The sequence below is a fragment of the Heterocephalus glaber genome, unplaced genomic scaffold (genome assembly GCF_053883595.1).
Source record: "Heterocephalus glaber isolate CG9 unplaced genomic scaffold, H.glaber_assembly_v1.0 deba00001781, whole genome shotgun sequence".
NCBI lineage: Eukaryota > Metazoa > Chordata > Mammalia > Rodentia > Bathyergidae > Heterocephalus > Heterocephalus glaber.
In genome coordinates, this window is record NW_028258467.1 from 10,380,230 (window position 1) to 10,394,344 (window position 14,115).

The 14,115-nt window shown below is 38.4% G+C and overlaps 1 protein-coding gene across 2 annotated transcripts in view; it reads right to left on the bottom strand.

Annotated features, from left to right (window-relative positions):
• Positions 1–14,115, bottom strand: part of Grin2a (glutamate ionotropic receptor NMDA type subunit 2A) — a 379,678-nt gene that overhangs the window by 120,823 nt on the left and 244,740 nt on the right. The gene's annotated exons all lie outside the window — the stretch shown is intronic.

The window sequence follows — 14,115 nt, forward strand, 5'->3', positions numbered from 1 at the left end:
TACTATTGTTCTTGTAATCAAAGTGAAAGACAATGATGGCTTTGACCTTTGTGGTGACCAAAGTAGAGATGGAGGAAAAGGAAGAGAACAAACAGGACTGAGTGGAAAGATATTTAGCTAGATCAGATGTGAGGACCAGGCAGAGAGAGGCATCAAGGATAACTCTTAGTATCTGACTCATGCAACATCCATGCCACCAACTTTTAGCCTAGGTGCTATCCTCAAAGATGAAATGTACCCATACCACTCCTCAAAGGTACCTTCCCTGTGGTCAGACTGGGCTCAGCTAGGGAGAAAAGGCAGAGCTCCTCTCCCCAGATTTGAGTGAGAAGGTTCCCAAGGGGATCATAACTCTTTGCATCTTGAGAAAAATGTGATGTTAAGGACGCCCACGAAAACACGGCAGTGGCCACATTGCAGACACCCAATAAAACATAGTATAGTGCACTACGGCGTTCGTGACTACCCCAGAAAGACAGCGCACCTTGAAACCATTCCATTTTCTTGCTTTATTTTCCCTTCCCTCCAAAAGGAGCTTACAAAGTTCCAGAAAGGCTGTAAGGAATAAGATTGTCCTAATGGGCCACACGTTTACCCTGGCCCCTCACAGTGCAGAAGAGTGTGACCATGACGCCTGAGAGAGAATCAGGACACCAAGGACATGGTGAGAAAATTGGGGAAAAGGCAAAGGTATCGTGTCTCCATTCAAAGGACTATTTGGGTCATTAACAATCATGTTTTTGTCACATTAACGGCATGAAGAAATTGCCCACTATCTAATGTTAAACAAGCAGAAAAGAAGATAAAAACAAAGGCTGTCTGTGCATGGAAAGATTACAGGTATTTTCCATTTCCATTTGTGTGTCTTTTTTTCTCCAAATTCTCTGCAAAGCCTTTAGCCAAGAGAAAAAATAAAATACTGCTATTCTAGAAGGAGCAAATAGTGATCACTATTCTATTTGATGGATTTGAGATAGCTCTGATCATTTGCTAGAAAGATATTTTCTTGACTCAACAGCTATTTACTGTATGTCTGTTATGTGTCAGGTCTTACAATCAGTCTTAGGGATAAGAAATAAAAACCTCAGTGTTTCTCTACCCTCTTACCCACATTCTTACAATTCAAGGATGTAGACACATAAACAATGGCACCTAAAGTACCACTTGTGCACTCAAGTAGAGGAAATCTGAGAAGTTGTAAAAATGCAGAGAATGGCCCCAGACTCAACCTGGAAGATCTGGGGAGTGCTTCTGGGAAATCTTGAAGGGTTGAGGATGGGGTAGGAGAAGGCATTCTGGTGAGAAGAGGCATCCTAAGCACAGAAGAATCAGCCAATGTGGTGACACAAACCAGAAGGAGCAGGAAGCAGCTTGGCCAGGCCACCATGCTGTGCAGTGGATAAACCTGGGGAGGACTCTTAAATCCAGATTACAAGGGACTCATCTGGCAGACTAAGTGTCTGGATTTTGTTCAGAAGTCCCTCTGGGATCCACGAAAGAAAGGCTTTAAGATTAGGAGTGATACACTCAGATTGATGCCAATAGAACCAAACCTATAAATCTCTGAATTTGAAGACTCAACATTTCTGTTAATGGCTTAAACAACTTTCATTATCTAGACAATTGAATCTTTTTCTTTCCTATTCTTTCCTCCTTTTGATGCTTCTTGGCTAGCATGAGATGAGCTAAATGGATGTGGTCAAGATAGGCACATCTAAGGAGCATTCCACTTCCCTTATTCAAGCTCTTGCAAAACTATTTACATAGACAGGGTTTTGGAGGAAAACTGAATTTTGGTCAAATTCCTGAGTATCAGCAGACTTTCAAAGTAACTAATTGGGACTTATATTAGGATGTCTTTATTCTCCAAGATGGCACTTTGGTTTTGTGCCTTCTGTTTCTTTTTGGTCTTACCATATTTTCTGGCATAATGTGCCTGGTAAGAGAGGGAGCTCAGTTAATACTTGGTGGCTGAGTACATTGACAGATAGAAATCAGAAGTACCATCCATAAACACATTTGTCTATCTGTCTATCCATCCATCCATCTGCCATACATTCTTCCAACCATCCACCTAGCCACCAATACATTCATCAATGCACTTACCCATTCTTCCATCCAATAAACTTGTTTGGGTACATACTATGTGCTGTACCCTGTGTCAAGACCTTTGCTACAAAATATAATCATATGGTTTTCAGGGTTGATGACAGGAGCACAAATAACTACAATAAAGAATACCAAGTGTGAAAATAAAGATACGCACCAACTAAGTTAGTAAAGAGCAACAGGAGTGGACAATCCTGTTGTGATTCCAGGGTTGGAATCTGGAAATAAAGTGGAAGATGTTTGGATTGTGGTGAAAAGAGAGAATAAGGATTGGGTAGAAGGATGACAAAAGGAAGAGAAAAGACTCATTGAACACAGAAAACTGCAAAGACAAAGCAGAGAATGATAAAATTTCATAATGAGTTCAAGGAGTCAGAATCAGCTATAGAAAGGTTACAGGGTTCATAGAAGAAGTAGCTTGGAGGATTGTTTTATTCAGCTTTGCATTACTATGACAAATATCTGAGAAAATCAACTTCAGTGAGGAAAGATTCACTTTATTCATAGTTTAAGAGGTTTCAGTCTGTGGTTGGCTGGCTCCATTAGTTTTAAGCTTGTAGTAAAGCAGTCCGTGGTGGCAGAAATACATGGCGGAGAAAGCTGCTCACCTCATGGTGGTCAGAAAGCAAGGAGAAATGAGAGCAAGGAGAGGGGGCCAGGGACAAGATTTAGCCTTCAAGGGTATGTCCCTAAAGACATACTCCCTCCAGTGCAGCCCCACTTTCAAATGTGTCCACTAACTCCAAAGAACATCATTAAAGTAGGACTCCATCAATGAATTAATCCATTGATGGAGTCAGAGGCTTCATGATCCAGTTATCTCCCCAAAGCCCCCCCACCCAACACTTCAGCATTTGGTCCAGTCCTTCAACAATGAGACTTTGTGGGACATTCCAGATCCAAACCAAACCAGGGATGCAGTTAGAGACAGAAGCTGCAGGCAGATAAGGAAGTGCTCCATCCACTACACTAAGAAACTTATACTTCGTCTTGCATTCATTGGGGATGGAGGCTGGAACAGCAAGTTTACAAGGTACAGGCAGACACATACATGAGATTTGGGTAGTAACTTCAAGAGAGATATTGAAGGAGGCAGCAGTTGGAGTATAGTGATTGCATAGACAGACAAATTTCTTCAGTGCAACACACAGTTCATGGAATATAAAAATTCAAGGCAAAACTACCACTACCCTTTACCTGAACTAGTAGAAAAATAGTCACCTATTCTCCCTCTGTATCTCTTGTCCCAAGATCATAGTTAGGATGAACAATTCATTGAGGTATTTCTTGACTCCAATGACTCTTGAGCCAAATTTCAATTATCCAACACTTTGAGGTGAATGAAGTTCAGGATAATAACAAAATGTGGGTCAATAAAAGTTTACATGTGTTAAAGGTTTCATTTCCAGGATGGTGTGAATGAAAGCAGTGGAACCTCTAAGAGATGGAGCCTATGGGGAGGTCTTTGGGTCTTTGGGGGCATGCCCAGGAGAGAATAGTGGAACTCCTGCCCCTTCTTCTCTCTCTCTTTTTTACTTTATGGCCATGAAGTAAGTGGTTTTATTCCTCCATGCACTCCCACCAAATGTATTGCCTTGCCACATACCTAAAAAGCAATGAACACATACCTAAAAACCAATTGGAACATTCCAATCTGTGAGCCAAAATAAATCTTTTCTCTTAATAAGTTGGTTATCTTAGGTATTTGCTAAAATGATGGAAAACTGACCAACACAGTTGATCTGGGAACAAGTGTTTTTGTTTTGGCATAGACGCTTGGCCTTGGGGAAAGTTATTCACAGATTACCTTACAGGAACTGAATGTCACCATTGTTTTAATCAAGAGAGTAGCAGGTACTGATCAGTGTCTTTCTTTGGATTTGCCAGTTGAACTTACTTAACTATACTACTTTAATTTCCGATCTCTTCTTCTCCCCTTTAATCCATTTTATTTTACTTTGCAGCAAAATCAGATGGAATCAGTAGGGTGATTATAGAGTCAAACAATCTCCTTCAGATTATATGAAAACAACTGTATGGAGATTCTCATGCTCCAAATTTTTCTGGGTTTCTTTACAATTCAATATTCTTGTCCAACAACTCCATATACTCAATGTTAATATTGTCTCTTTTTATCTATTTAGAATCTTCAGTCCCTTGGGAGGAAAAGGGAGCTATAACAGGAATTTCTGCTGAACAGTAATTTCATTATGAAGTTGGCAGAGAACAAGTACCTATTACCTTCAATTCCCCCATCCAATTTCTAGGGAGGACAATTCATATTTCCTCAGGCTTTCTTCCCACTTAAACTTGCTCCAATGCAAAATTCTTTACCCAAGGAAATACCATTAGACACTGCATTGCTTTTGCCCCATTAACACCTGCTGGGCACTTGCATTAAACAGTAAAATCTTATCATTGTTTGCTTTTCTCTTGAAAATTGATTATAAACCCTTAGTGATCAGATAAAATGCCAGAAATTCTGGTTGCTGCTAAGTTTCAAATTACATCTTCAATATTTCCACAAGGAACAAAAATACATGAACGAGTGCTGGCAAAATATAAAAGGTGAGGAGGCTTTCATGAATTGTACAGTTCACTTCTGTATTATTATCATCCATTGATGTTAAAGTAATATGTGCAACACTAATCCAGAAAATATGTAAATATATGCAACATGCACACGTGCAAGTTTCCTTTAGTTTTTCTATTCTTAGGTGTACAAGGCTAAAGGCCAAGTGAAATAAACATTTCTCTACTGCTTAAATTTTGTGCTTTATGAATGGCTGATGTATGGTAATCAGGGGTAACAGTCAAAAATAGGTAGGTCATCTTCTCTGAAAACTATGGCACTCTGAAAAGAGAGATTGAAGATGATATCAGAAAATGGACAGACATCCCCTGCTCCTGGGTAGGAAGGATTAATATAGTGAAAATGGCCATACTTCCAAAACTACTATATAGATTTAATGCAATTCCAATTGAGATCCCAGCAGCATACTTCATGGACCTTGAGAAAACAATACAAAAATTCATTTGGAACAAGAAGAGACCCAGAATAGCAAAAGCAATTCTAGGTAACAGAGACATGGCAGGGGGTATCACAATCCCCAACCTGCAACTCTACTACAAAGCTACTGTGATAAAAACAGCCTGGTACTGGCAAAGAAACAGACCTGAGGAGCAGTGGAACAGATTAGAAGATGCAGAAACAACTCCAGACACACTCAGCCATCTCATCTTTGATAAAGGAGCCAAATACCCTCACTGGAGGAAAGATAGCCTCTTTAATAAATGGTGCTGGAAAAATTGGGCTTCAACTTGCCAAAGATTAAAACTAGACCTATATCTCTCACCATGCACTAAACTAAAATCAAAATGGATTAAAGATCTAAATATTAAAATAGAAACTCTGAACCAGTTGGAACAGAGGTTAGATAGAACCCTTGAAGACATCGGTGTAGGAAAAGATTTTATGAACAAAACCTCAGCTGGCCGTGAACTAGCACAAACAATCAACAAGTGGGATCTCTTCTTATTAAAAGGCTTCTGCACAGCAAGAGAAACCACCAGCAGTGTGAAGAGACAACCCACAATGTGGGAAAAAATCTTCACCTGCTCTTCCTCAGACAAAGGTCTACTAGCTAGAATCAATAAAGAACTTAAAAAGATCAGACCTCCCAAATTTAAAGACCCAATCCGAAAATGGGCATCTGAAATGAACAGACATTTCTCACACAAAGAAGTAGAAATAGCAAATAAACACATGAAAAAATGTTCAACATCACTGGTCATTCGAGAGATGCAAATGAAAACAACACTGAGATTCCACTTCACTCCAGAAAGAATGGCTGCTATCATGAAATCAACCAATAACAAATGCTGGCGGGGATGTGGGAAAAGAGGAACCCTGCTCCACTGCTGGTGGGAGTGTAGACTGATGCAAACACTGTGGAAATCAGTATGGAGATACCTCAAAGAACTAGGACTGGAAGTCCCATTTGACCCTGCTATTCCACTGCTGGGGATCTTCCCCAAAGAATTAAAAGAATCATACCACAGTGATATATGTGCACCCATGTTCATAGTAGTGCAGTTTGTAATAGCTAAAACTTGGAAACAGCCCAAATGCCCATCAACTGGAGACTGGATAAAGAAAATGTGTTTTTTTTTATAAAACAGAGTACTACTCAGCCATAAAAAATGAGAAATTAGAGACATTTATAGCTAAGTGGATGCACATTGAGGCGATACTCTTAAGTGAAATAAATAGGACACACATGTATGAATGCTGAATAGTTTCTCTCATGTGAGAAACTGAAAGTGTAAATAAGGTCTAAATGTATAATAGGTAATGTGAAATAGGAAGAAAAGGGGCAAAGGGCAAGGAAGTGGGAGGGCTAGGGGAAAGGAAAGACGGGTATGGAGTTAATATGAGAAAATGGAAAAATAGGAACAAAATCTTTGTAAATAGGGAGGAATGGAGGGGTTGAAGGGAGGGCTGGACAAGGGTGAAAAATAAGAACCAACAGAGATTATGTAAAGGTGCAAATTTCCAATGATGAATGTCATTATATTGTATACCTAAAATGTACCAATGATTAGAATGAATAATCGATAATGTAAAATAGGAAGAAAAGGTCCAAAGGTGTAGGGGTAGTGGGAAGGGCAGGGGAAAGGAAAGAAGGGAAAGGAAAAATGATGAGAAATGGAAAAAATGGAAATAAAGTCTTTGTAAATAGGGAACAGTGGAGGGCATGAAGGGAGGGATAGGAATGGGAAAAAAATAAGAACCAAGATGCATTATGTAAAGGTACAATTCCCAATGAGAAATGTAATTGTGTTGCATACCTACAATGTACCAATAAAAGAATTTAATAAAAGAGAAAAAAAATAGGTAGGTCATATTTTCTATACTACAACTTGAAAGAAATTAGATCAGAATTTCCAAGTTCTCTCCAGACCTGCACTACTATGGTAACACCAACCACATGTGACTGTTGAGTACTTGAAATGTGGTTTTTCTGAATTAAGATGTGGTGTAAGTATAAAACACTCTAGATTTTGAAAACTTTCTGTTAAAAATCATGTGAAATATCTCATGAATAATTTTGTATTGATTTCATGTTGAAATAGTTTTAACATGTTGAGTTACATAAAATTATTATTAAAATTAGTTTCATCTGCTTTTCTTCACTTTTATGTGCTACCAGGAAATTTAAGTTACATGTGTTTCATGTCATATTTCTATTGGGTAGCTGTTCCAGACTCTCTTTGGTCTTTTGCTGTCTGTCTTGTTTTTTCTTGTTGTTTTTTTTTTATGTTTTTTAGATTTTTTTTGTATTAAATTCTTCTATTGGTACATTGTAGGTATACAACACAATTACATTTCTCATTGGGAATTGTACCTTTACATAATGCATCTTGGTTCTTATTTTTTCCCCATTCCTAGCCCTCCCTTCACGCCCTCCACCCTTCTTGTTTTTTAACCAGTAGACCACATGCATCATTAAGGCAGGGACCTCATTTACCTTCTTTAGTATATATAGTATTTCCAGTGGACAGCGCACCTGGCACAGAGCTGATGTGCAATAAATAATTGTGGAGTGAATGAAGGTTTGTAGTGCTTTCTAAATTGTTGAGGTTTCCTGATGTTGATTAAAGCAGACAGGTTGTGTCACCGCAGCTGTGTTACTTTGGACCACAAACTTAACATTTTCTGAGCCTCCATTTCTTTATTTGTAAAAATGGGTAAGGTTACACCATTCAACCAGCCATGACAGTTTCATGTGATTCAACGCAATGTGCATACAGATTATGTGCCTAGCCCAATAATTCGTATACAGCTGTTGTTTAATAAATAGTGGTTACTATTTATACAAATTTTTCATATATTTGTCAATATTTTCCACCCTGTCTTATTTTCTAATACCCCACCACATATGCTACTCAATATTTTTAAAGCTATGCCTCTCTTTGGTATTTCATGTACTCATTTTCAGGGTACCTGCTTCTCTGTCAAAGCCCACCATACAAAGGTGACATAAGCACCTTTATTACTCAAAATGCCTTATTCTTCCAGACTTCTGTTTTATCTTTTGCCTTACAGTAGTAGGTCTCCTTTGACTTCCAAAATCTGATTATTTGAAATGTTCTCTAGACATATCTATTATTCACTATTCCCCGTTAGAGTTTAATTCTCTTACTGTTTCATAAATGCCACCATAACCCATTTAGTGTTTCTCAATTTGTGGTTAATTTTCCATCTGCTTTGCTGCTTCCCAAGTTTTTCAGGCTGCTTCCTGAATCATGCTAGCTCTTAAATGGCTTCTCTGATGACTTTGGGTGTCACAGTTTTTTCATTTGTCATTTAATTTACATGTTTTTGAAAACAGAGTCACTGTTTTCCTTAACCTCTTTTCAATTCTCCAGACACTCTCATTTTTAGAATTCTTTTGCTCTTTCCAGCATTCTCCAAGTGGTTTGAAATCTCTTCAATGTTGATGTCTTAGTGCTCTCTCATCTTCTATTAGTTACTCCCTCATGAGCTGGGCTTATAGCTCAGTGGTGCAGCATTTGCCTCCATGCACAAGGCCCTAGGCTTTATCCCCAGCATTGCAAAACAAAACAAAATGAAACAAAACTATTCCCTCGTGGATAGTGTTATGGCTTGTTCCCAAAGCCTCACACACTCAGGTGGGGCTTTGCAGAGGTAGCTCAATCTAGGGTGTGTGAATATGGATTAAGGATGTGAGATAACTGAATTAGCCCATTGATTGGTTTAGCATAGTTCTAGGTGTGGAGAGTGGAAAGGCCCACCCTGGGTATGGGTGGCACTGACCAAAGGACGGCTCACTGCTGCTGCTGCCTCTTTCCTGCCCCGCCATGGACTGTTTCTTCACTGTGATGCCACTCTTCCATGTCACCCTACCTTAGAGCCAGCCAACTATGGGTTGAAACCTCTACAAACTGTGAGGTCAAATAAGCCTTTCCTCCTTTAATTTGTCGGTGGCAGATATTTTGTCCCAGCAATGAGAAAAGTAACCACGGCAAGCAGGAAGGAATCCTCATTCTTCTTTAGAGCAAACTCATTCTGCTTTTTCCCAGTTTTCAATTTACAACTCGTGCATCTCCATTTTCTCCTTCCCCTAAATACCCTTGTACCATCATCTCTTGTCAGCAGTCTCTTGGAGGGGGTACTTTTCTCTTTGTCTCAGTGTTAAACCACTCACTGGTGGTTCCTCATTTCCTCTGAAAAGTTACCAAATGCATAACAACAGAACCAAGATGAAATGTCAGGACAGAACTTAAAAACGCCAACACACAGATCTACATAGTTTAGGCCAGGATCATTCAAAAATGGGCTCTGGAATTATAGTATAAAAGAAAAGGGGGGAAATGGGGCTAAAGAAAAAGAAGTATTGTTTACTTTTCCAACACTAATCTATTTTGTCAAATTAAAAACAAAAAGATTTGCTGTCTTGGCTAAGCAATACTGAGTTTTAAAAAATTAGAGATGGAAAGCTCCATAGCATAGAATCTTGCCTGTTTTGATTACTGCAACACTGAGACAGTTCAAATAAGTGTGTGTCTTGCTGTTAGAACTTAAAAGTGTTTGTTAAGTAAACTATCAAATGAATAAGAAGACATAGGTCTTAAAATTTTGCACGTTCCACATCTACTTCTGGTGAACCAAATACAAAAAGGTAATTCTCTAAGATTACTGCATAGTTTTGCAATATGCTTTATTGGAAGTTATTGGAAGCCTGAATGGCCATTAATAAAGTAGTTTTTTAAAATCCCATTCTTCTATCTTTCTATTATGTGCAGGGTTCTCTCAGGAACCTGGATTAGGGAGTCTGAAAATGTAGCATTGTTAAAATAGTACCAACTATACCACCATTAACTTTAATTACTATGCCTTATCCATTTGGAACTTTACCAGCATGAAAGCTAAAGGAATCAGTTCATATAATGACCATCTAACCCACAAGAGAAGAAAATGACAAATGGCTGGTAGCTATCTTATGGTTTTTTCAAGGTTTCACAGAGGCAGATGTCCATGAAAGTTGCCCTCTGCCCCACAAAACATAGAGAATTACAATTCAACTGATAGTCAATTCAAGGAATGATTTTACCCAGGGCTCCTGGATATCCCCATACTGGAATGTTAAGAAATATGTAGGCAGGAGCTTTGTTTGCATTTTTTGTGGCTGTATCTCCAGAGCAGAACCTATAACAATATCTCTCCAAAGTGGTTGCTCAATGCACATTCACTGAATGAGAAAAAGTCTCAGTTCTCTGTTTTTTGCTGTTTTCCTCTTAGACAATGAGCCCTGTTTCTCTACTGAGAAATGTCAACTCATTGATCACTAGAAATCGAATGAAGTAGATTAAAGGAAGACAGAAAAGGCATATATGCCAAGGGGACTCTAGGATTCTCATCTCCTCTTAAGTATCCAACATATTATGGTTTCTTACAGATGTATTTGGAAGAAATTATACTGTTTATATTAATCAGTGAAACAAACAAACAAGAATGTCATTAAGATATTTGCTCCTTTGGAAGGTCTAAGGTCTTGTCTCCTCCCCTTGGAAGTGCCAGTGAAAGCAACTACCTAAAGATAAGGGACTAAACTGCATTTAGCCTATAGTATGCATGAAATATTCCTCACAATACTTTCCCATGTTACCTGAATTCTCATCCTAAGAATTAAGTATAGATTTTTCAACTTTACTGAGAAAGAACAGAAGTTGAGTAGGTCTTATATTGCTGTAAAAGGCTACACTGGGTGCTAGGAACTTCTGGTTGTCATCAATAGCCTCTCTCCTCCTCTGTTGTAGTAATGGAAATCCACATTTTTAGCTAGGCACAGAACATCTAATAATAAAGCTTAAATTCCCAGCCTTCCTACCAGCTAAGATGGCCTTGTGACTATGTCTCACCAATAGATAGATTATATATATATATATATATGAACATATACACACATATGGAGATATATATATATATATATATATATATATATATATATATTATAGGAAGTACCTCATAAGAAGGAGGTGAGCCCATCTTTGTTCTTTCTTTCTTCTGGTTACAAGGTAGAGATTTATGCCTAGAGCACCAGAAGCCATTTAGGACCATGAAGTAGAAACCTATGGCTGAGGTGGCAGACATGAGGTGGAAGGAGCCTGGGTCCCTGAAATCATGGAGCACTATATCAGGCATGGGCCACATCTGGACTTCTGTTATACAAGAGAGAATCCAATGCCTATATTTTTAAAGCTACTGCTTTACACTTTTTGTCATTTGAAAACAAAGTATATCCTAACTGTTTTAAAGTATTTGAACCAAAATCCTTGGGATTCTAAAACTTTCTCGAGCTGCTCCAGCTCCCATTTTACATCCCTAAACCTCAGTTGCTCCTGGAAAAAATGCCAAGAATGGTTGCACATGTTCGGTCGTTTCCCTCTAGCTCTGCAGTACTTGATTCTCTCTCCTGATCTTCTCTCGCAGATGAATACATAACAATATGTTCTTACACTCAACTCTTTTACATGCTCTTAATCCTACCCAGAATGTCCTTGTGCCTCTCATTTTAGATTAAAACCTAACGTTTTTTATTGGCATATGTTTGTAATACACAGTAATTACACTCACTTTGGGGAAATGGTTCATATATATTACATCTTGATTATTTCTGATCCCCTTCCCACCTCACCATCCTCTCTTCACTCTTCCCTTGATCCTCTTCCCTATCTCCAAAATGTCTCTCTGTTTTCTACCATTTCTCCTTTATTTTATTCTTCAATGTGCTTATATTTTGGGTTTCTCATATAAGAAAAACCATCCCATATTTAACCTTCTGTATTTAAATTATTTACATTTACAGTCTCAAGATCCATTCATTTTTCCACAAGTGACTCAAATTCATCCTTCTTTGTGGCTCCATCATAGTCCAGAGTGTATATACCACATTTTCCTTATTCATTAACTTGTGGTCTTTCCTGATGCCATTTCCTTCTCTTAGTTCTTTCTAACCTACACCTCCTAGGATAGCCCTTAGCAATACACTGCCACCTACTGTTCTCTAAAGACCAACCATTCACGTATTTGGTTCTAACAGGACCAAAGATCAGGTCTTCTCTGTAGCCGTTCAGGTTTATCCAACACCATGTTGTCAGATACTGTATGTTCAACGTGTACAGATTTGATTTCAAAAACAACACATCAATGCTCACCTAAGGACGATGTTTTTCAACTTCACACCAAACACAAAACTGAGTGGTGACAGTATACCAGGTGAAATGCCTTTGTCCACATTCTTTCCTGCAGCTGCAATTCCTTTTAATCCCCTATACGATGCTTATTGGCCGCTCTTCAAGGTCATCTCAAACAGTATCACCCCATGAAATACTCTTTGGCTCCTTCAAAGCAGATACGTCCCCTTCCAATTCTCATCCTCTACTTTTTACACGACATATTCCTCTTATAAAGTGTACCTGACCACTTGGAGTGAAAAGACATCTTTTTCCTAAGACTTTTTACTACCACCTGCCAGAACAACTATGAAAACAACGCACAAGTATCTGATAAATAGGATATAAATTGCATCCCCTGGGCTTGTGTGATTCATAGGCTGCACAACTTTACCACCTCAGCTCAATTATAAACACCTTGAGGATAAAAATTCATAACTCAATACTTTTACTTTGAATTCTGGGAACATTGTATAATACAGAGAAGAGCAGATTTAGAGATCAGCAAATGAGTTCACTTTTGTTGCTTGCTCCCAAAATGCTTTAAGTAATACTGACGTTCTCCTACCTGGAATGGGATCCCATCTTAACTGGCCTCCAGATTCTCTGTACACCATCCTTCACCGTCACATTAAGCCCACCTGCCAGACGGATGTTCCTGAACCTCAGCTCTGCACAACCTCATGCACAACCCTTCTCAAACATCAGAAGTGGCTCCTTATTCTTCAAAAATGAATCTAGGCTCCTTCATCAGTCTTACCTTAATTTTCCAATGTTACTTCCAAAAACTGTTCTTTATACATTGTGCATTGTAGTGAACCACAACTCATGATGTCCTACTAAAGCCTTGTGATTTCCACTTCTCGGCTTCTTTTCCTACACTTTTTTTCACTGGAAAGCAGTAGTACCTGGTGTTCCAATAACACTTGTGTTTCCAGATAGTAGACTCACTCTCCTGCCCACCATAAAGGGTGTGTCTGGCTACAGTGACTGGCTCCAGTGTGGACACATCACTAAAACTCATTGAGTCAAATTCTGCTCCAGAAATTTGTTGCAGGTGGAAGGGATCGCTGTCTTTCTGCAGTTAAGAAGATACAGTGCTGAAAGTATATAAATTAACACCTATTTCAGATGAGTCTTTTCCTCATCTCATGAAGGAAAACAATAAGCTGATAGAGAGGGAGAAATCTGAAGAAATCATTTCAGTTTGGATTTAGATCAGCTGAATTCACTTCATCCTTTCTAGTCCAAACTAATAAATCCTTTTGTTTGATTTTGTTTTGCTTAAGTTAATGAGAAATTGGTTTTCTATCACTTAAAGTCAGAAAAGTCTTGCTTATCTGCTCAGCCACTGAAGAACATGTAGGTTTTTTCTAGTATGGGGCAATTATAAATATAGAGGCCATAAATATGCTTTTACAGGTTTTGTGTGCCCATACAATTTCATTTCTTAGTTTAGATATTTAAGAGTTGGACTTCTGGGATATCTTACAATAAAATCCTATACAGTAAGACAAAGAAATTAGCTAGAGAAACACAATAACATGGATTAACTCAAAGATATCCTGTTGACTAAGATATGAATTCTGAACTGTCATACACTATATGACTCTATTTTACAAGGTGGATATTTAAATTTTTAAATACATATTACTATAAAAAAATACACTGCCATTGATCTGCTCAAAATACTTCCTTGCTTTGAGCAGACTTTTTCCATCATTCTTTCCACATTCTGAAGCAATT